Genomic DNA, 23,227 nt, shown 5'->3' with positions numbered 1-23,227 from the left:
TGTAGGTTGCCTGTTCACTCTGATGGTAGTTTCTTTTGCTGTGCAGAAGCTCTTTAGTTTAACTGGATCCCATTTGTCAATTTTGGCTTTTGTTGCCATTGCTTTTGGTGTTTTCTGTTGCATAGACATAAATAATAATGCCCAGTGAAGCATATTTATTTGTGGTGTCAATGAGAATTTTGATATGATAGAACTTTTGAACATAGTGCCTGTGTCTTAAGTTTAATGTAGACTGGTCAAAATAACTTAAGTATGACTACAGAAGATATTTCTGCAATGGTTAACACAAGACTTGATATGAAACTTAAATCCAAAGTGGCAGTGTTTTTAAAGATAAAAAACTTCAGTGTATTAATTGTATAATTCACCAGGAAACACTGTCCTAAAAAGATAAAAAATGAAACGTGTATATAGTAACAATATATGTATACTAGATATTCTTCTGTGGCCTCAACCGAGATTATTGCTTTTTTGGATGAATTGGATGCACAATACAGTAGTTGCTTCTGCTTCTTGTAGATTAGGGGGCTTAGTTGTATGTGGTGTTGTCACAGGTTGGGTTGCCCTGGAAGCAAATTTTGAGATGGAGGTTAACGTGAAGATAATTTATTAAAGGGTTCTTTCAGGATCAGCACCTGTGAAGGGAAGGGGATGCAGCTGAACTAATGGGAGAAGTTGGCCTAGATGTAGTCAGAAGGCCTCAGCCTTACTTATTGGGAGCTCTGAAGCTGGGATGGTCCCTCCAAATTGTCCTCAGCTAAGGTCAGAGGGCCGGTCCTTATAGCCCAATGTTGACTAGTCTCTGTATGCCAGTTACCCTGGGAAAGGAGAATGACCTTGGGTGTGGTAGCTTTTTTCAGCCTAGCGAATTCCTAAAGAGCAACTGGGGAATAAATACTTCAGTTCTGAAGGGGAGTTTCGGGATGTAGTGCAGCATTTATGTCAGGTGCTGAAGATATATTTTTTGAACTGTTGAAAGAATTCAACTTGTTCATGTCATCCAAGGGAAAATCCCTGACTCAGTTCAGTGACTGACCTTTTTGGTGAATATGATAATCCATATAAACACTCTGAATCTTTCTCGCGAAATTGCTCATAAGTAGTTACACAAATGTAAAATTTAATTCACATGTTCTTAGTGAAGTCATTTTTTGGGGAAATGCTTTTGGCAAGGAATAATCCAGCTTACTTTTCTGTGCTGAAATTGGTGTCCAGAGATGGAAGTGATTACTTAAACTACGTATTCACAATTGCAGGGTTAAAGAGTGAATTCCAAAAAGGAAGTTTTCTGATTTCCAACATTGTGGCAATTAAAAATATTGCCTATTTTGTCTTTTTCAATTAATTTTACTAATGTCAATAAAGAACTACAAATTGAAGAAATTGAACTGCACTGTAGTGTGGTACTGAATCCTAATTAGACAACTTTGGAATATCAGTATGTAGTAGACATTTGCTGCTTTTGGCCATCCATCATTTTATTAATTCCACTTTCCTCTTGATACAGTACCCGAATTTCCACTTAAGTATCTACTTCTCCCTATCAGCCCATGTGGACATTGACATTGGTGTAGAAGAAAGGATTTTAGCTTTCTATTTACAAGTCAACAAAGTAATCAATTTCAAAGGAAAATTTGATAAATTATTTATATTTTTAGATTTCAAATTTAAAATATAGCTGCTCTTTTCCTACCTGTTCATACTATTTGTTAATGTGCTTATACCATCGTTCGGTTAATGATAAAGTTTAATTACATATCTGGCAGTGGATTTTTTTACAGTCTGCTTCACTCATTTATGTTACATATTTGGCTTCTGTAGACAGTGTAGGAAGTTGCATTATATAATGGACAATGCTTTTAGTAATTTTATAGCAAGAGCATAAGTATATTTTACACAGTAAAGTTTTTTTTTTTAAGCAATGAAAGCTAAGCATGCAGAACATTAACTGTTAGAAAGTGAATGAAGTGGCCAGGTGTGGTGGCTCACGCCTGTAATTTCAACACTTTGAGAAGCTGAGGAAGATGGATCGCCTGAGGTCAGGAGTTCAAGACCAGCCTGGTCAACATGGCAAACCCCTGTCTCTACTGAAAATACAAAAATGAGCGGGGTGTGGTGGCACATGCCTGTAATCCCAGCTACTCGGGAGGCTGAGGCATGAGAATTGCTTGAACCCGGGAGACAGAGGTTGCAGTGAGCCAAGATCACGCCATTGCACTCCAGCCTGGGCGACAGAGCAAGACTCCATCTCAAAAAAAAAAAAGAAAAGAAAGTGAATGAAGTTCTGTAATGGACTAAGCTAATGTAGTTCAGACCTAGTTTTCTGATGATCCATCTTGATGCAAGGATAAAATTTTGAATATATAGAATGGATAGAAATACTATGTCTCTTAAGCGATCTTTTTTTTTTTTTGAAATTTCACCTTTTACAGTCAAGCTTCATTAGGAGACAGAGAGCAGACAATTCCAGGTTATATACTTATTAGATCCTAGTAATATCCAGTACTATTTAAGGGAAGAGCATAGGCTTTGGATTCTAGAAAAGCAGGTGAATGGCTTGATACTGTTATTGAATCATTTTTCTGAATTTGTTAGATTATATCTATTTACTCTCTGACATTAACATTTAAGTAAACTTGCAAAAGATAAGATTAATTGGAGGTGGAGCCAAGATGGCTGAATAGGAACAGCTCCAGTCTACAGCTCCCAGCGTGAGCGATGCAGAAGACGAATGATTTCTGCATTTCCAACTGAGGTACCGGGTGCATCTCACTGGGGATTTTTGGACAGTGGGTGCAGGACAGTGGGTGCAGTGCACTGAGCCTGAGCCAAAGCAGGGCAAGGCATGGCCTCACCCGGGAAGTACAAGGGGTCAGGGAATTCCCTTTCCTAGGGGTGATGGATGGCACCTGGAAAATTTGGTCACTCCCACCCTAATACTGCGCTTTTCCAATGGTCTTAGCAAATGGCACACCAGGAGATTATATCCCGCGAATGGTTTGGAGGGTCCTACGCCCACAGAGCCTCGCTCATTGCTAGCACAGCAGTCTGAGATCAAACTGCAAGGCAGCAGCGAGGCTGGGGGAGGGGCGCCCGCCATTGCCGAGGCTTGAGTAGGTAAACAAAGAGGCTGGGAAGCTCGAACTGGGTGGAGCCCACCGCAGCTCAAGGAGGCCTGCCTGCCTCTGTAGACTCCACCTCTGGGGGCAGGGCATAGCCAAACAAAAGGCAGCAAAAACTTCTGCAGACTTAACTGTCCCTGTCTGACAGCTTTGAAGACAGTAGTGGTTCTCCCAGCACGCAGCTTGAGATCTGAGAATGGACAGACTGCCTCCTGAAGTGGGTCCCTGACCCCCGAGTAGCCTAACTGGGAGGCACCCCCCAGGAGGGGCAGACTGACACCTCACACGGCCGGGTACTCCTCTGAGACAAAACTTCCAGAGGAACGATCAAGCAGCAACATTTGCTGTTCACCAATATCCACTGTTCTGCAGCCTCCGCTCTGATACCCAGGCAAACAGGGTCTGGAGTGGACCTCTGGCAAACTCCAATGCACCTGCAGCTGAGGGTCCTGACTGTTAGAAGGAAAACTAACAAACAGAAAGGACATCCACACCAAAACCCCATCTGTTTGTCACCATCATCAAAGACCAAAGGTAGATAAAACCACAAAGATTGGGAAAAAACAGAGCAGAAAAACTGGAAACTCTAAAAATCAGAGCACCTCTCCTCCTCCAAAGGAGCGCAGCTCCTCACCAGCAATGGAACAAAGCTGGACAGAGAATGACTTTGACAAGTTGAGAGAAGAAGGCTTCAGATGATCAAACTACTCCAAGTTAAAGGAGGAAGTTCAAACCCAAGACAAAGAAGATAAAAACCTTGAAAAAAGATTAGACAAATGGCTAACTAGAATAACCAATGCAGAGAAGTCCTTAAAGGACCTGATGGAGCTGAAAACCATGGCACGAGAACTGCGTGACAAATGCACAAGCCTCAGTAGCCGATGCTATCAACTGGAAGAAAGGGTATCAGTGATGGAAGATCAAATGAATGAAATGAAGCGAGAAGAGAAGTTTAGAGAAAAAAGAATAAAAAGAAATGAAAAAAGCCTCCAAGAAATATGGGACTATATGAAAAGACCAAATCTACGTCTGATTGGTGTACCTGAAAGTGACAGGGAGAATGGAACCAAGTTGGAAACCACTGCAGGATATTATCCAGGAGAACTTCCCCAATCTAGCAAGGCAGGCCAGCATTCAGATTCAGGAAATAGAGAGAACGCCACAAAGATACGCCTCGAGAAGAGCAACTCCAAGACACATAATTGTCAGATTCACCAAAGTTGAAATGAAGGAAAAAATGTTAAGTGAAGCCAGAGAGAAAGGTCGGGTTACCCACAAAGGGAAGCCGATCAGACTAACAGCTGATCTCTCAGCAGAAACTCTACAAGGCAGAAGAGTGTGGGGGCCAATATTCAACATTCTTAAAGAAAAGAATTTTCAACCCAGAATTTCATCTCCAGCCAAACTAAGCTTCATAAGTGAAGGAGAAATAAAATCCTTTACAGATAAGCAAATGCTGAGAGATTTTGTCACCACCAGTGCTCCTGAAGGAAGCACTAAACATAGAAAGGAACAACTGGTACAAGCCACTGCAAAAACATGCCAAATTGTAAACACCATCAAGGCTAGGAAGAAACTGCCTCAACTGACGAGCAAAATAACCAGCTAACATCACAATGACAGGGTCAAATTCACATATAACAATATTAACCTTAAATGTAAATGGACTAAATGCTCCAATTAAAAGACACAGACTGGCAAATTGGATAAAGAGTCAAGACCCATCAGTGTGCTGTATTCAGGAAACCTATCTCACGTGCAGAGACACACATAGGCTCAAAATAAAGGGATGGAGGAAGATCTACCAAGCAAATGGAAAACAAACAAAGGCAGGGGTTGCAATCCTAGTCTCTGATAATACAGACTTTAAACCAACAAAGATCAAAAGAGACAAAGAAGGCCATTACATAATAGTAAAGGGAACAATTCAACAAGAAGAGCTAACTATCCTAAATATATATGCACCCAATACAGGAGCACCCAGATTCATAAAGCAAGTCCTGAGTGACCTACAAAGAGACTTAGACTCCCACACAATAATAATGGGAGACTTTAACACCCCACTGTCAACATTAGACAGATCAACACGACAGAAAGTTAACAAGGATATCCAGGAACTGAACTCAGCTCTGCACCAAGCGGACCTAATAGACATCCACAGAACTCTCCCTCCCAAATCAACAGAATATACATTCTTTTCAGCACCACACCACACCTATTCCAAAATTGACCACATAGTTGGAAGTAAAGCACTCCTCAGCAAATGTAAAAGAACAGAAATTACAACAAACTGTCTCTCAGACCACAGTGCAATGAAACTAGAACTCAGGATTAAGAAACTCACTCAAAACCGCTCAACTACACAGAAACTGAACAACCTGCTCCTGAATGACTACTGGGTACATAACAAAATAAAGACAGAAATAAAGATGTTCTTTGAAACCAATGAGAACAAAGGCACAACATACCAGAATCTCTGGGACACATTCAAAGCAGTGTGTAGAGGGAAATTTATAGCACTAAATGCCCACAAGAGAAAGCAGGAAAGATCTAAAATTGACACCCTAACATCACAATTAAAAGAACTAGAGAAGCAAGAGCAAACACATGCAAAAGCTAACAGAAGGCAAGAAATAACTAAGATCAGAGCAGAACTGAAGGAAATAGAGACACAAAAAAAGCCTTCAAAAACTCAATGAATCCAGGAGCTGGTTTTTTGAAAAGATCAACAAAATTGATAGACCGCTAGCAAGACTAATAAAGAAGAAAAGAGAGAAGAATCAAATAGATGCAATAAAAAATGATAAAGGGGATATCACCACCGATCCCACAGAAATACAAACTACCATCAGAGAATACTACAAACACCTCTACACAAACAAACTAGAAAATCTAGAAGAAATGGATAAATTCCTTGACACTTACACTCTCCCAAGACTAAACCAGGAAGAAGTTGAATCTCTGAATAGACGAATAACAGGCTCTGCAATTGAGGCAATAATCAATAGCTTACCAACCAAAAAAAGTCCAGGACCAGATGGATTCACAGCCGAATTCTACCAGAGGTACAAGGAGGAGCTGGTACCATTCCTTCTGAAACTATTCCAATCAATAGAAAAAGAGGGAATCCTCCCTAACTCACTTTATGAGGTCAGCATCATCCTGATACCAAAGCCTGGTAGAGGCACAACAAAAAAAGAGAATTTTAGACCATTATTCCTGATGAACATTGATGCAAAAATCCTCAATAAAATACTGGCAAACCGAATCCAGCAGCACATTAAAAAGCTTATCCACCATGATCAAGTGGGCTTCATCCCTGGGATGCAAGGCTGGTTCAACATGTGCAAATCAATAAATGTAATCCAGCATATAAACAGAACCAATGACAAAAACCACATGATTATCTCAATAGATGCAGAAAAGGCCTTTGACAAAATTCAACAACTCTTCATGCTAAAAACTCTCAATAAATTAGGTATTGATGGGATGTATCTCAAAATAATAAGAGCTGTCTATGACAAACCCACAGCCGATATCATACTGAATGGGCAAAATCTGGAAGCATTCCCTTTGAAAACTGGCACAAGACAGGGATGCCCTCTCTCACCACTCCTATTCAACATAGTGTTGGAAGTTCTGGCCAGGGCAATCAGGCAGGAGAAGGAAATAAAGGGTATTCAATTAGGAAAAGAGGAAGTCAAATTGTCCCTGTTTGCAGATGACATGATTGTATATCTAGAAAACCCCATCGTCTCAACCCAAAATATCCTTAAGCTGATAAGCAACTTCAGCAAAGTCTCAAGATACAAAATCAATGTGCAAAAATCACAGGCATTCTTATACACCAATAACAGACAAACAGAGAGCCAAATCATGAGTGAACTCCCATTCACAGTTGCTTCAAAGAGAATAAAATACCTAGGAATCCAACTTTCAAGGGATATGAAGGACCTCTTCAAGGAGAACTACAAACCACTGCTCAAGGAAATAAAAGAGGATACAAACAAATGGAAGAACATTCCATGCTCATGGGTAGGAAGAATCAATATCATGAAAATGGCCATACTGCCCAAGGTAATTTACAGATTCAATGCCATCCCCATCAAGCTACCAGTGACTTTCTTCACAGAATTCGAAAAAGCTACTTTAAAGTTCATATGGAACCAAAAAAGAGCCCACATTGCCAAGTGAATCCTCAGCCAAAAGAACAAAACTGGAGGCATCACTCTTCCTGACTTCAAACTATACTACAAGGCTACAGTAACCAAAACAGCATAGTACTGGTACCAAAACAGAGATACAGACCAATGGAAAAGAACAGAGCCCTCAGAAATAATGCCACATATCTACAACTATCTGATCTTTGACAAACCTGACAAAAACAAGAAATGGGGAAAGGAGTCCCTATTTAATAAATGGTGCTGGGAAAACTGGCTAGCCATATGTAGAAAGCTGAAATTGGATCCCTTCCTTACACCTTATACTAAAATTAATTCAAGATGGTTTAAAGATTTGAATGTTAGACCTAAAACCATAAAAACCCTAGAAGAAAACCTAGGCAATACCATTCAGGACGTAGGCATGGGCAAGGACTTCATGTCTAAAACACCAAAAGCAATGGCAACAAAAGTCAAAAGTGACAAATGGGATCTAATTAAACTAAAGAGCTTCTGCACAGCAAAAGAAACTACCATCAGAGTGAACAGGCAACCTACAAAATGGGAGAAAATTTTTGCAATCTACTCATCTGACAAAGGGCTAATATCCAGAATCTACAAAGAACTCAAACAAATTTACAAGAAAAAAACAAACAACCCCATCAACAAGTTGGCAAAGGATATGAACGGACACTTCTCAAAAGAAGACATTTGTGCAGCCAAAAGACACGTTAAAAAATGCTCATCATCACTGGCCATCAGAGAAATACAAATCAAAACCACAATGAGATACCATCTCACACCAGTTAGAATGGCGATCATTAAAAAGTCAGGAAACAACAGGTGCTGGAGAGGATGTGGAGAAATAGGAACACTTTTACACTGTTGGTGGGACTGTAAACTAGTTCAACCATTGTGGAAGTCAGTGTGGCGATTCCTGAGGGATCTAGAACTAGAAATACCATTTGACCCAGCCATCCCATTACTGGGTATATACCGAAAGGATTATAAATCATGCTGCTGTAAAGACACATGTACACGTATGTTTATTGCGGCACTATTCACAATAGGAAAGACTTGGAACCAACCCAAATGTCCAACAATGATAGACTGGATTAAGAAAATGTGGCACATATACACCATGGAATACTATGCAGCCATAAAAAAGGATGAGTTCATGTCCCTTGTAGGGACATGGATGAAGCTGGAAACCATCATTCTCAGCAAACTATCGCAAGGACAAAAAACCAAACACCACATGTTCTCACTCTTAGGTGGGAATTGAACAATGAGAACACATGGACACAGGAAGAGGAACATCACACACTGGAGCCTGTTGTGGGGTGGGGGGAGTGGGGAGGGATAGCATTAGGAGATATACCTAATGTTAAATGACGAGTTAATGGGTGCGGCACACCAGCATGGCACATGTATACATATGTAACAAACCTGCACATTGTGCACATGTACCCTAAAACTTAAAGTATAAAAAAAATTAATTTGCTATATCTTTCTCAGTGAATCCTTGTTGCTTTATGTTAGTGCTTCTCAAACTTTAATGTGTATATGATTGGCTAGATCAGCTGAAGATCATGTTAAGATGCAGATTCTGATTTGGTGGGTCTGGAATGGGACCTGATCTGCATTTCTTAGAAGCTCGCAGGTGATGTCAATGCTGTTGGTCTGTGGCTCTTTCTCTGAGTAGTATGGTTTGGGAATCCACTGCCTCCTAAAAAAAAAGAAAATCAGAACTTTTCCTGTCCCCAGTCTTCATCACCCCTCCATTTATCCGTAATTCCTGAAAGACTTCTTTAATGTATAAGTCTCATCTACAAATTATCTTAGTCCTAGATGTAAATTTATTTGATCCAGGGGTCCTGAACACTTTTATGGCAACTAAGTTACTTTTACTCCTAACCTTGGACTTTAATCCTCTTTTAGAATTTTGTATCTATTTAAAAAATTCTACAAACATGCTATGACTGTAATGAAAAATTTAAAACAAAAAAGATCACATCTAATATTATTATCCTAACAATCTGCTTTTAGTTTTTTCTTTCCTTTAATTCCTTATGCGTATTGGTGCATAATTTTTCCTAGTTATAATGTTAGCATTTGTCATTTATGTTGTTATTGGTGAAAGGCGTCAGGCCCCCCTTTTTTTGATGCTGATTAGGTAAGCTTAATCAGTTACTGTTTATTCCAGTGACAAGAATACTAAATCAAATAAACAAAGGGATCTTGAATTGCAGTTAGACTACCAAGATAGAATCAGAAACCTAGAGATAGTGATCTAGGAAAGTCAATGCACCAAATAAAAATACAGAACAAGAATGTGGGAGATCAGATTGACATTGCCAAACTAAAATGAAGAAGAGAGGAGAGCAGCAGCAGGCTTGTGAAGTCAAGATCAGAATCCTTGGAAGTCAGATAAGAGATACAGGGAAGCAATTTGTTCAGGCTCATCAAGTAAAAAGAAAGACCAGAAAGCCTTGCATCTTAACCATTTTATTCCCAGCTTTCCTGTTGCATAAAGCCTGATATTGTTTTATTAATATAATAGTTTTTGAACACACTGTTGAATGTTATAATAAAATATTTCAGAGCTATCTAGATTCTACACATTAAATGAGTTCCTGAAAAGTTCTGTTCAGAGAAAATTTGATATGGTATTATTTTTCCATAAACTTACACTATACAAATAAAATGATTTACCTCCAAAAAATGTTTGGCTCTAAGATATAATAAAATTATGCTTAGGAATGTAGCAGAATTTTACAATTATATGTTTAAATGAAATACATTCTTATGATAATGTAATAATACGTACTTGAGGTGAGTTGCAGAAATGGCATGCTAGCTGAGTGAGAATATCCTGATAATATAGAAAAAGAGATAGGTACAATATTGAAGACCTCATACTCAATAATAATTCCTTTCTGGGATAGATCTAAAAGGTTATCAGCCACTGAGAAATAAAAGCAAACATCAACTGACCCTTGAGATTTTAATTAATCATGTTTATTCAGATATTCCCATGTAACAGCCACTATCTGAGCTCAGTATTGATGATTGGTATCACCCTAGATCTTTCTCTTCTCCTGTTTCAGGTTGAATATCCCTGTAATGTATTTTGTAGGACATTCGTATTTTTTGTTGTAATGAACATTACATTATGAGTTTATTTTTAGGAATCATAGTTCCAGTCTGTAGGAAATGAAGGTGGTACAGAATACACACTCAGTTCCTGAATCTTCAGTGTAGATAAGTTTTGTTGAAATAGATAAGTTTGTAGGTTTTTTCCCTAGGGGGATTGGTTTTAGGGTTCTTGAGATGGGAAAAGGAGTTTTTTTTTTTTTTAATTATTTCAACTTTCATTTTAGATACAACGGACACATATGCAGCCTAGTTACATGGGTATATTGTACCCTAGTAGTGAGCATAGTACCCAATAGGTAGTTTTTCAACCTACATGCCCTTCACCTCTCCCCCCTCTACTAGTCCGTTGTCTATTATTCCCATGTTTATGTCCATGTGTGCTCAATGTTTAGCTCCCATTTATAAGTGAGAACATGTGGTATTTGGTTTTCTGTTCCTGTTTTAATTTGCTTAGGATTATGGCCTCCAGTTACATCCATGTTGCTGCAAAGAACATGACTTCATTCTTTTTATGGCTGCATAGTATTCCATGGTATATATGTACCACATCTTCTTTATCCAGTCCACCATTGAGGCACACCTATGTTGATTCCTTGTCTTTGCTATTGTGAATAGCACAGTGACGAACATATGAGTGCATGTGAGGTTTTTTTTGTATAATCTATTTTCCTTTGGGTATATACCCAGTAATGGGATTGCTGGGTCTAATGGTAGCTCTGTTTTAAGTTCTCTGAGGAATCTCCAAACTGCTTTCCACAGTGGCTGAACTAATTTACATTTCCATTAATAGTGTATAAATGTTCCCTTTTCTTGCAGCCTCTCCAGCATCTGTTGCTTTCTGACTTTTTAATAATAGCCATTCTGACTGGTGTGAGATAGTATCTCATTGTGGTTTTGATTTGCATTTTTCTTGTGATTAGTGCTGATGAGCATTTTTTCACATGTTTGTTGGCAGCTTGTATATCTTCTTTTGAGAAGCGTCTGTTCATGTCCTTTGCCCATTTTTTAATGAGGTTATTTGTTTTTTGCTTGTTGATTTTTTAAAAAAATCACCTTTCTGACAAGCTTGTTGATTTTTTTAAAGTTCCTTATAGATTCTGGGATATTATACCTTTGTTAGATCCATAGTTTGTGAATATTTTAATATTCTTTTGATAGATTTTTTTTATGCTGTGCAGAAGCTCTTTAGTGTAAAGAGCTTGTAAGTCTTTACAAGACTAAAGAATTGTAAGTCTCACTTGTCAATTTTTGGTTTTGTTGCAATTGCTTTTGGGGACTTAACCAAAAATTATTTGCCAAGGCTAATGTCAAGAAGGGTGTTTCCTAGGTTTTTAAAGGTTGGTTGCTCCTGGAGAAAGAGTTCAATTTTCCTTACCTCATTGTGTGCACTGACATTCATTTTATCAACAAAAATTGTGCCTAGTGCAACATGTTGTCTAGGGTCTGGTTGTAGATACAAGAAATATAACAAACACACATTTCCCTAGTGAATTTATAGCCTACTATAATAAATTAAGCATATATATGCTTGATCAGTTGAGTAACAATAAAATTCAGAATATGAGAAATGTATGGTATAGGCAAAAACAGTATATGAATTCAGAGAGAGTGAAAGATCACTGTTAGCTCTATTAGTCAGGGAATGCTTGATGGAGGAGGTGGGGTCTTAGAAATGGATAAGATTTGCATAGGTGAAGGAGTAGGAATTACTAGCAGGAAGATCAGAGTGAGCACAAGGCAGGTGTGGGGACAATAATTTAGTCCAATAAAGTATTTAGTATCGTTTATGCAAAGGGTACCATGTGGAAAACATAGGCACCACTTGCAAAGAATTTACAAGTCTTACTGGAAAGAGAGTATATGTAAAGATAATAATATAAGACAGCACATGGAAAATGGGGATAAGTGACAAATTGGTATAGGAATTCAGAAGAAGCCTAGACCATCATGGACTAGGAACATCCGAAAGTCTTATTTGAAGGTGAGGTTTGAGCTGGCCTTTGATGGTAGGGTAGGATTTAGAATAGTGGAAAGGAAGAGTTAGGACACCTGTGGTAGGGACTATAGCATAAGTAGATATGGGGACAACATGGTCTATTTAGAATATGATGACTAATGAATCCGAGAGGATTTAGCATAAGTTTTATATAAGGAGTATAATGAAATATAAAGTTAGAGAAGTAAATTGGAGTCATTTATTAAATTCCTTGATACTGGGTTAAAGGACTATATGATATAGGCAAATGGGGACCCACTGAAGGTTTCCAAATAGGATAGTGACATGCTAATAGCAATAATATGCAAGAATTTGAGAGATAGGGAGATTAATTGAGTTGTTGTAAGTAGCTCAGATATTAAGTAATAAGAGCCTGAAACTAGGTTGATAGCAGTGGAAATTCATTCTTTCACGTTTGAGTTCCTACAATGTACCAGTCATTTTGTTGCTAGGCATTGAAGATGCAGAGATAAAATAATATGCATGTCCCTGGTGGTCTCAAGGATATCACTACTTAATGGGGAAGATAAGCTCAAAATTATGAAACAAATACAATCACAGAATATTTTTATACCATAAAAGGGGGGGGTTAGAGGATAATTTATGAAGACAAAACTATTCTACCTCTTGCCTACCTATTTGGCATTAGAATTAATACAGTTTTGACTGACTTGCCAGCTGCACACTATCCTTAGGACCTATCTTTTTTTATATATACTTTAAGTTCTAGGGTACATGTGCACAAAGTGCAGGTTTGTTACATATGTATACATGCGCCATGATGGTGTGCTGCACCCATTAACTCGTCATTTACATTAGGTATATCTCCTAATGCTATCCCTCCCCCTCCTCCCACCCCACAACAGGCCCCAGTGTGTGATGTTCCCCTTCCTGTGTCCAAGTGTTCTCATTGTTCAATTCCCACCTATGAGTGAGAATATGCAGTGTTTGATTTTTTGACCTTGCAATAGTTTGCTGAGAATGATGGTTTCCAGCTTCATCTTTGTCCCTACAAAGGACATGAACCCATCATTTTTTATGGCTGCATAGTATTCCATGGTGTATATGTGCCACATTTTCTTAATCCAGTCTATCATTGATGGACATTTGGGTTGGTTCCAAGTCTTTCCTATTGTGAATAGTGCTGCAATAAACATATGTGTGCATGTGTCTTTATAGCAGCATGATTTATAATCCTTTGGGTATATACCCGGTAATGGGATGGCTGGGTCAAATGGTGTTTCTAGTTCTAGATCCTTGAGGAATCGCCACACTGTCTTCCACAATGGTTGAACTAGTTTAGAGTCCCACCAGCAGTGTAAAAGTGTTCCTATTTTTTCACATCCTCACCAGCACCTGTTGTTTCCTGACTTTTTAATGATGCCATTCTAACTGGTGTGAGATGGTATCTCATTGTGGTTTTGATTGTATTTCTCTGATGGCCAGTGATGATGAGCATTTTTCATGTGTCTTTTGGCTGCATAAATGTCTTCTTTTGAGAAGTGTCTGCTCATATCCTTTGCCCACTTTTTGATGGGATTGTTTGTTTTTTTCTTGTAAATTTGTTTGAGTTCTTTGTAGATTCTGGATATTAGCCCTTTGTCAGATGAGTAGATTGCAAATATTTTCTCCCATTCTGTAGGTTGCCTGTTCACTCTGATGGTAGTTTCTTTTGCTGTGCAGAAGCTCTTTAGTTTAATTAGATCCCATTTGTCAATTTTGACTTTTGTTGCCATTGCTTTTGCATAGGAAGAATCAATATTGTGAAAATAGCCATACTGCCCAAGGTAATTTATAGATTCAATGCCATCCCCATCAAGCTACCAGTGACTTTCTTCACAGAATTGGAAAAAACTACTTTACAGTTCATATGGAACCAAAAAAGGGCCTGCATTGCCAAGACAATCCTAAGCCAAAAGAACAAAGCTGGAGGCATCACACTACCTGACTTCAAACTATACTACAAGGCTATAGTAACCAAAACAGCATGGTACTGGTACCAAAACAGAGATATAGACCAATGGAACAGAACAGAGCCCTCAGAAATAATACCACACATCTACAACCATCTGATCTTTGACAAACCTGACAAAAACAAGCAATGGAGAAAGGATTCCCTATTTAATAAATGGTGCTGGGAAAACTGGCTAGCCATATGTAGAAAGCTGAAACTGGATCCCTTCCTTACACCTTATACTAAAATTAATTCAAGATGTATTAAAGACTTAAATGTTAGACCTAAAACCATAAAAACCCTAGAAGAAAACCTAGGCAATACCATTCAGGACATAGGCATGGGCAAGGACTTCATGTCTAAAGGACCTATCTTTTTTTTTTAAACATTTCCTAGTAAAGCCATAAGTCATACAAATTAGCACTTGTCATAAACGATAAAAGTAAGGAATGTTTCTCTCAGATTCCAGAATAGGAAATGGAAAGAAGTGATGGAAGTGAAAGACATTATGATGGAAGAATAAAGAAGATATGTAACTGGGTATAGGAGGTGGGGAACAGGGAGACAGAAGAGGATAGATAGATGGCAACAGACTCAAGATGATGCAGTGTCCTGGAGGAGCTGGTATAAATAGTATAGAATGTATGTATACAATGTACTTGAACAGTAAAGAATGAAGATTGAGAAAAAGAATAATGATTTCGAGTACTGGACTCAGTAGTAACTTCAAATATCTTTATAATAGCTATCATTCACTGAATGCTTACTTTGTACCAGACACTATTCTAAGGGCTTTTAATTTAATATATTATTTAACCTTTCACAAATACACTGTGAGGTAGGTACTATTAGCATCTTCCACATTATACAGATGGGGAGTATATTAGTCCATTCTCGCACTGCTATAAAGAAATACTTGAGGCTGGGTAATTTATAAAGAAAAGAGGCTTAATTGGCTCATGGTTCCACAGACTGTACAGGAAGTGTGGCAGCATCCGTTTCTGGGGAGACCTCAGGGAACTTTTACTCATGGCAGAAGGCAAAGCAAAAGCAGGCATCTTACATGGCAGAACAGGAGAGAGAGAGAGAGACAGAGACAGAGACAGAGACAGAGAGGGAGGGAGGGAGAGAGAGAGAGAGAGAGAGAGAGAGATACCACACACTTTGAAATGACCAGATCTCGTGAGAACTCCATCATGAGAATAGCACCAAAGGGATGGTGCTAAACCATTCATGAAGGATCCACCTCCATGATTCAATCACCTCCCACTAGGCCCGACCTCCAACACTGGAGACTACAATTGAACGTGAGATTTGGGTGAGGACACATGTCCAAACCATATCAGGGAAGTTAAGAAACTTGACCAAGGTCACAGAGCTAGTAAGTAGTGGAGCAAGGATCCAAACCCAGGCTGGCAAGTTTCAGAACCTGTACTCTTAATTGCAGTGCGATACATATGGCCTATCTAAAGCAAATGTAGAACAGACAGGAGAAATGCAAGAGATAAATGAGATGTTAGGAATTAGAGATAGCTGTAGTAGATCACCTATCTGTTTGGAATATTTTGGCGGTAAATTGGAAAGAAAGGATAAAAATGGTAGAGGGACAAATGGGAAAATCCAACCCCACTAACACCAGTATAGGGGAGATTGTGCATGTCCAAGGCAGAGGAAAAGAATCCTGTATGGAGGGAGGTATCCAGAGGGCTAAAAAGAAGGTGTAATTGAGAAAGTTCAAGCTCCTAATATATAATGGAAGTAGTATACTGATAGGGAGAGGGCACTAGCTCTAGGATCAGTAGGCCTGGTTTCAAATCCTAGCAATTCTCTTTACTAGCTGGCAGGTTGCTTGTGCCTCACTTTCCTCATCTGCAGCTTTCTTATATGTAACATGAGATATGATATTATAACACTTTCTAGGGTTGTTGTCAGATTACAAGAGATTATGTACATAAAATATGTAGAAGTTATAAACTATGATAGGTATTCACTAATTATTAACTTTTTTGATTATTATTTGTTGAGAGGCAATATTGTGTAGTGGTCATGAGTATGCTGCTTAGATTTGAATCCTTGTTCCACCATTAACCAGCTGTATGACTTTAGGTAAGTTTTTAACTTCTTTGTGCCTCAGTTTCCTCATTTTAAAAATGGAGATATCAAAGTACCTACTTCATAAGGTTACTGTGAGGACTAAATGTATTAATATCTGCAAAGTGTTAGAATTGTGCCTGATGCATAATAAGCACTATATAAAGTTTGCCACTATATAAAGTTTGCTACTACTATGATTTGGGGAGCCCTTCATACGTAGTGGACAATAAACCTTGTCTGTTATATGTATTGCAAATATCTTCCCCTTTCTGTCTTTTACCCTACAGAGGTCTTACAATTTGGTGAGGATGTTGAGTGAAAAAAAAGGCCAATCTCAAAAGGTGACATTATAGGAATCTATGTAACATTCTTGAAACAACAAAATTATAGAGATGGACGACAGATTAATGGTTGCCAGGAATTAGGGATGGTGGGGAGAAGGAGAGAAGTAGATGTGACTGTAACAGGGTAGCATGAGGGATATCTTTGTGGTGATAAGACAGTTCTTGTTTGCCATGGTAGTTGCATGAATCTTCACGTGTGACAAAATGGCATAGAACTATATGCAGGCAAACATCTCAGAGATATGCATTTGGTTCCAGAACACTGCAATAAAGCAAGTATTGCAATAAAGTGAGTCACACAATTTTTTTTATTTCTCAGTGCATGTAAAAGTTAGGTTACTATATACTGTAGTCTATTAAGTATGCAATAGCATAATGTCTTAAAAACCAAATGTGCATACTTTAATTTTAAAATACGTTATTGCTAAAAAAAATAATAATCTGAGCCTTCAGTGAGTTGTAATCTTTGTGCTAATGAAGGGTCTTGTCTTGATGTTGTTGGCTGCGGACTGATCAGGATGATGGTTGCTGAAGTTGGGGTGGCTATGGCAATTGCTTAAAATAAGTCAACAGTGAAGTTTACCACATTGATTGACTCTTCCTTTAATCAAATATTTCTGTGCAGCATGTTGTGCTGTTTGTTAGCATTTCACCCACAGTAGAACTTCTTGCAAAATTGGAGTCAATTCCCTCAAACCCTGCCGCTGCTTTATCAACTAAATATTATAATATTCTAAATCCTGTGTTGTCTTTCAACAATGTACACGGCATCTTCACCAGAAGTAGATTCTATCTCAAGAAACCACTTTCTTTATTCATCCATAAGAAGCAACTTCTCATCCATTCAAGTCTTATCATGAGATTACAGCAATTCAATCATATCTTCAGGCCCCAGTTCTAATTCTATTTCTCTTGCTATTTCCGCCACATCTGCAGTTACTTCCTCCACTGAAGTCTTGAACCCCTCCAAGTCATCCTTGACGACTGGAGTCAACTTCTTCCAAACTCCTGTTAAATGTTGATATTTTGACCTTCTTCCATGAATCACAAGTGTTTCTAATGGCATCTAGAATGATGAATAATTTCCAGAATGTTTTCAATGTACTTTGTCCAGATCCATGAGAGGAATAACTATCTATGGCAGCTATAGCCTTGCAAAATGTATTTCTTAAATAACAAGACTTGAAAGTCTAAATTACTCCTTGATCCATGGATGTTGTATTAGCAGGCATGAAAACAACATTAATCTCCCTCTGCATCTCCCTTAGAACTCTTGGGTGACCAGATGCATTGTCAACGAGCAGTAATCTTTTCTTCTGAGCAATGGTTCTCAACAGAGGGTTTAAACTATTCAGTGAACCATGCTGTTAACAGATGTGCTATCATCCAGGCTTTGTTGTTCCATTTATAGAGCACAGGCAGAGAAGATTTAGCATAATTCTTAAGGGCCCTGGGATTTTTGGAATGGTAAATAAGCATTGGCTTCAACTTAAAGCCACCAGCTGCATTAGTCTCTAACAAGAGAGTGAGCCTGACCTTTCAAGCTTTGAAGCCAGGTATTGACTTCTCTCTAGCTATAAAGTTCTAGATGGCATCTTCTTCCAATGTAAGAATGTTTCATCTATGTTGAAAATTTATTATTTAGTGTAGCCACCTTCATCAGTGATCTTAGATCTTCTGGATAACTTGCCGCAGCTTCTTCATCAGAACTTGCTGCTTTGCATTGCGCTTTTATGTTACGGAGACAGCTTCTTTCCTTAAACCACAAGAACGAACCTCTGGTAGCTTCAAATTTTGCTTCTGAAGCTTCCTCACCTCTCTAGGCCTTCATAGAATGAAGAGAGTTAGGACGTTGCTCTGGATTAGGCTTTGGCTCAAGAACGTGCTGTGGCTGGGGTTGATCTTCTATCCAGACCACTAAAACTTTGTCCATATTAGCAATAAGGATGTTTTGCTTTTTTATCATTTTTGTGTTCACTGGAGTAGTACTTTTAATTGCCTTCAAGAACTTTTTGTTTGCAGTCGCAATTTGGCTGTTTGGCACAAGAGGCCTAGCTTTCGGCCTAGCTTGGCTTTCAACATGCCTTCCTCACCAAGCTTAATCATCACTGGTTTTTGATTTAAAATGAGAGATATGCGAATATTCCTTGTACTTGAACACTTAGAAGCCATTGTAGGGTTATTAATTGGCCTAGTTTCAGTATTGCTGTGTCTCAGGGAATAGGGGTGCCCAAGGAAAGGGAGAGAGATGGGGAATAATTAGTCAATGAAGCAGTTAGAACACACACATTTGGGCTTAGTTTATGGTACCCCAAAACAATTACAATGTTGACATCAAAGATCACTGGTTACAGTTATAATAATAATGAAAAAAATTGAAATATTGCGAGAATTACTTAAATATGACAGAGAGACACAAATAGAGTGCATGCTGTTGGAAAAATGGTACCTGTAGACTTGACTTGCTTGATTCAGGGTTGCCACACATCTTCAATTTGTAAAACAAACAAACAGAACAGTATCTGGTGGCACGTGCTTATAGTTCTAACTACTCGGGAGGCTGAGACTACTCAGGAGGCTTGAGCCAGGAGATCAAGACGGCAGTGAGCTATGATTACAGCACTTCACTCCAGCCTGGGTGACAGAGTGAGACCCTGTTTCAAAAACAAACAAACAAACAAAAAACTAGTAACTGTAAAGTACAATAAAGAGAAGTGCAATAAAATGAAGTATGCCTGTTCACACATCGTACCAGTGCTGTTTCCTGCTTTGATATTGTTCTATAGTTATATAAGATTTAACTATAGGAGGAAACTGGGTGAGGGTACATGGGATTTCCTTATACATCTTTTTTTTGCAATTTCCTGTGGATCTATAGTTATTTCAAAGGTAAAAGTTAACAAAGTTTTGATGAAATTAAATTGTCAGCCTTCTTTTTTTATGACTTGTGGATTTTGTGTCATGCCTAGAAAGGCCTTTTGTAAACCAAGATGATAAAAGGTATCTCAAGCAACAATCTATTAGAAAATGATGATGATGATGATGATGACCATAAACAGATCCAGTGCATGGTGACAAACAGTTTAAAGGCTTTTATTGTTTGTTTTCTACATTTACTTTCTTTCCTCATGGGTCACTTTGTTCATTTTGGTGCTTCTCTTTAAGGTTGTTCATTTTCTTCAAATGTCTAGTTTCTTCAGATGATCTTGATTCTCTTCATATTTTTAAAAGAAAAGATCTGCTACCAATAGTTTGTGGTTTGATCCTTTGACATCCTTTGGAATAACTTCCCACATGAGTGTTCCGGCTAGCTGCGGGTGTCTCCACTCTGTCATGTAGACAGGTGGGATTTCTTTGGGTCTTTGGGTTATCTATTGTTGTGTAGCAAACCACCCTAAGATTTAGCAGTTTGAATCACTAGTTTATTATTATCTCATGGTGCTGTGGGTTGATTGGGCTCAACTTAGGTGGTTATTGCCTGGAGTCTTACATGGTTGCAGTCAGATAGTGGCTGGTGTTAGAGTCATCTAAATTTTAGATTCTAAAGGCTTGGATGGGCTGAACACTCTATGTTTTCTTCACTCATGTGTCTGTTGTCTAGGCTGGAAGTCACTGGTACGGCTGGATGCTACCCAGACATCTCTGTCTCTTTCTTCATGTGTCTAGGTTAGAATTCCTCCCAGTGTTACATCCTCAGGGTAGTTGGACTTCTTACTGATGGTTAGCTTCATCCAAAGTTCCAAGAGACCAGGCAGATACTGCAAGGCTTATGTCTTATTAGAAGTCATGCATTGTTAAAAGCAAGTCACAGAGCCAGTCTAGATTCAAGGGGAGAGGACTACAAGGGCATGAATACTAGGAAGCATAATTTATTGGGAGTACATCTTTAGAGACTAGCTATTACAGTGGGCTAGAGACACTAGCCCCCACCTCCATCTTGATATGCAAAGTAGGAAATTAGTTCTCTTGCCATATAAGGATTTTCACTACTGTGCTGACTGATTTTCCTCTTTACTCCTTTTCTCATATCTACAGTCTTCCTGTCCCTTATGCTCAAGCTGGGAGGTTCCCATAACTGATCCCTTAAATCATTTGGAAGGTTTGACAGCAGAGTCTGGGGTCAAACATCAATGGCCTCTACTCCTTGCATGCACAACAGAGAATTGGAATAGTTTCTTCAGTTCCTCTAGGATCATCACAAATTTTTCCTGTTCCCTACTAATTAATTTCTAATTTTGTGGAGTTTCCTAGGGTGTTTTTTTTGTTTTTTGTTTTTTGTTTTTTGTTTTTTGTTTTTTTGCTGGGGGGAACCTATCTATTTCTTCAATGGCCTCCTTTTTGGCTTCTGTTGGGTTTCAGGATTCTCACCTCTTGATTTTTCCATCAGTCTGATTGCTTTTAATTATAGAAATTCTTTAAAGTTTCTTACCAAAGACAATATATTTTCCTGCTCTCTGGCTCTACTATAGATTTATTCTTACATTCATTCTATTTTTTTGAGGTAAATAAGTGTACTCAATCTGCTGTTTTAAACTGAAGGTTAGATAGATGGAATAAAATCTAGCATTCAGTAGCACAATAGGGTGACTATAGTTAGTAATAATTTATTGTATATTTCAAAACAACTAAAAGTGAAATTGGGACATTCACAACAAAAAGAAATGATAAATGCTTGAGGTGGTGGGTATCCCAATTACCCTGAATTGATCATTACACACTGTATGCTTGTGTCAAACTATTGTATGTACCCCATAAGTGTGTACATACTATGTACTTATAAAAATGTACATATTATTTACTTATAATAATAAAAAATAAAAATAAAATGTAAATCTAAACAAGCTTCTTCAGAAATAAATAAATAAATAAATAAATAAATAAATAAATAAATAAAAATTAACTATTCATCCAGTATAGAATAATTTTAAAATGTGGACTTTGGCGTCAGATTACATGTTTTCAAGTTCTTGTTCCTCCACTTTGCAGATGCTTAACCTTATGCAAAGTATTTAAACTATATATGCTTCAGTTTACTATTCATGAATAGTACTTACCTGTTGGGGTTTTCTGAAGATTAAATAAGGAATGTAAAATTCCTGGCATATGATAAGCATTCAACACTTTAGCTGTTATCATTTCTGGAAAAGTATTAGAACTAATACAATAAACATAATATTTCATTCCAAGTTGAGCTGTATGTCTGTGGAATAGAATTCAAATCCATCATTTTACATAAGGTTAGTATTCCTGGACATGATCATGCTGCATTTAGCTTCTTTAGCAGTTTTATCAGCACTTGTGAGCTATGTCTAAGAGTAAATTGCAAGACAGTTTTACTAACACTGAGCCCATTTACAGGCATTAAAGTGATGATTGCTAAAACACCATTTAGCATGAGCAGTGAGTATATGTTAGCAAGAGGTGACATGTGGTATATTGGAACGAGTCCTTGCTACTAACTGAATGACCATGCGACCTCAGACAAGTCATTTAGCTTCTCAGGGCCAGTGACAAGCAGAATAATGTCCCCAAAGGGGGTTCCATGCCCTAATCTCTGGGGCTGTGAATATGTTACCTTACATGGCAAAATTGATTCTGAATATGTAATTAAAGTCACTAACCAGTTGAATTTAAAATAGGGAGATCATCCTGGATTATCTAGGTAGCCCCAGTATAACCACACAAGCTCTTAAAAGCAGAAGAGGAATACAGAAAAAGTAGTCAGATAGATTCAAAGCACAAGAAGTATTTAGCACACCATTACTGGCTCTGAAGAGAGAATGAACCATAAGCCAAGGAATACAAGTGGCCTCTAGGAGCTGACACAAATCCCAGCCAACAGCCAGCAAGGAAATGGGACCTCAGCCCTAGAACCTCACAGAACTGAATTTCGTCAATAGCCTGAATGAGCCTAGAAATGTATTCTCCCCCAAAGCCTCCATATAAGAGCCCAGGATGGCCAGTATCTTGCCTTTGGCCTTGTGTGAGCCTAAGCCTGAATGGATTTCTGAGCTACAAAATTGGGAAATAATAAGTGAGTATTTTGGGGTTTTTTTGTTGTTTGTTTGTTTGTTCGTTTGTTTTTGAGATAGAGTCTTGCTCTGGCACCTAGGCTGGAGTGCAGTGGCGTGATCTCTGCTCACTGCAGCCTTGACTTCCTGGGCTCAGGTGACCCTTCCACCTCAGCCTTCTGAGTAGCTGGGTCTACAGGCGCACACCACCATACCTAGCTATTTTTAAATTTTTTTTGTAGAGACAGGATCTCACTGTGTTGCCCAGGCTGGTCTTGAGCTCCTGGGCTCAAGCGATCCTCCTGTCTTGGCCTCCCAAATTGTTAGAATTACAGACATGAGCCATCCACCTGGTGAGTTTTGTTTTAAATCACTAAGTTTGTGGCA

At 38.4% G+C, this 23,227-nt stretch overlaps 1 protein-coding gene across 2 annotated transcripts in view; it reads left to right on the top strand.

The window, feature by feature from the left end:
• TEX11 (testis expressed 11) overlaps positions 1-23,227 on the top strand; it is a 380,181-nt gene that overhangs the window by 192,877 nt on the left and 164,077 nt on the right. The window lies entirely within an intron of this gene.

Source organism: Pan paniscus, chromosome X (assembly GCF_029289425.2).
Source record: "Pan paniscus chromosome X, NHGRI_mPanPan1-v2.0_pri, whole genome shotgun sequence".
NCBI lineage: Eukaryota > Metazoa > Chordata > Mammalia > Primates > Hominidae > Pan > Pan paniscus.
This window is presented reverse-complemented; position numbering and strand designations above follow the sequence as displayed.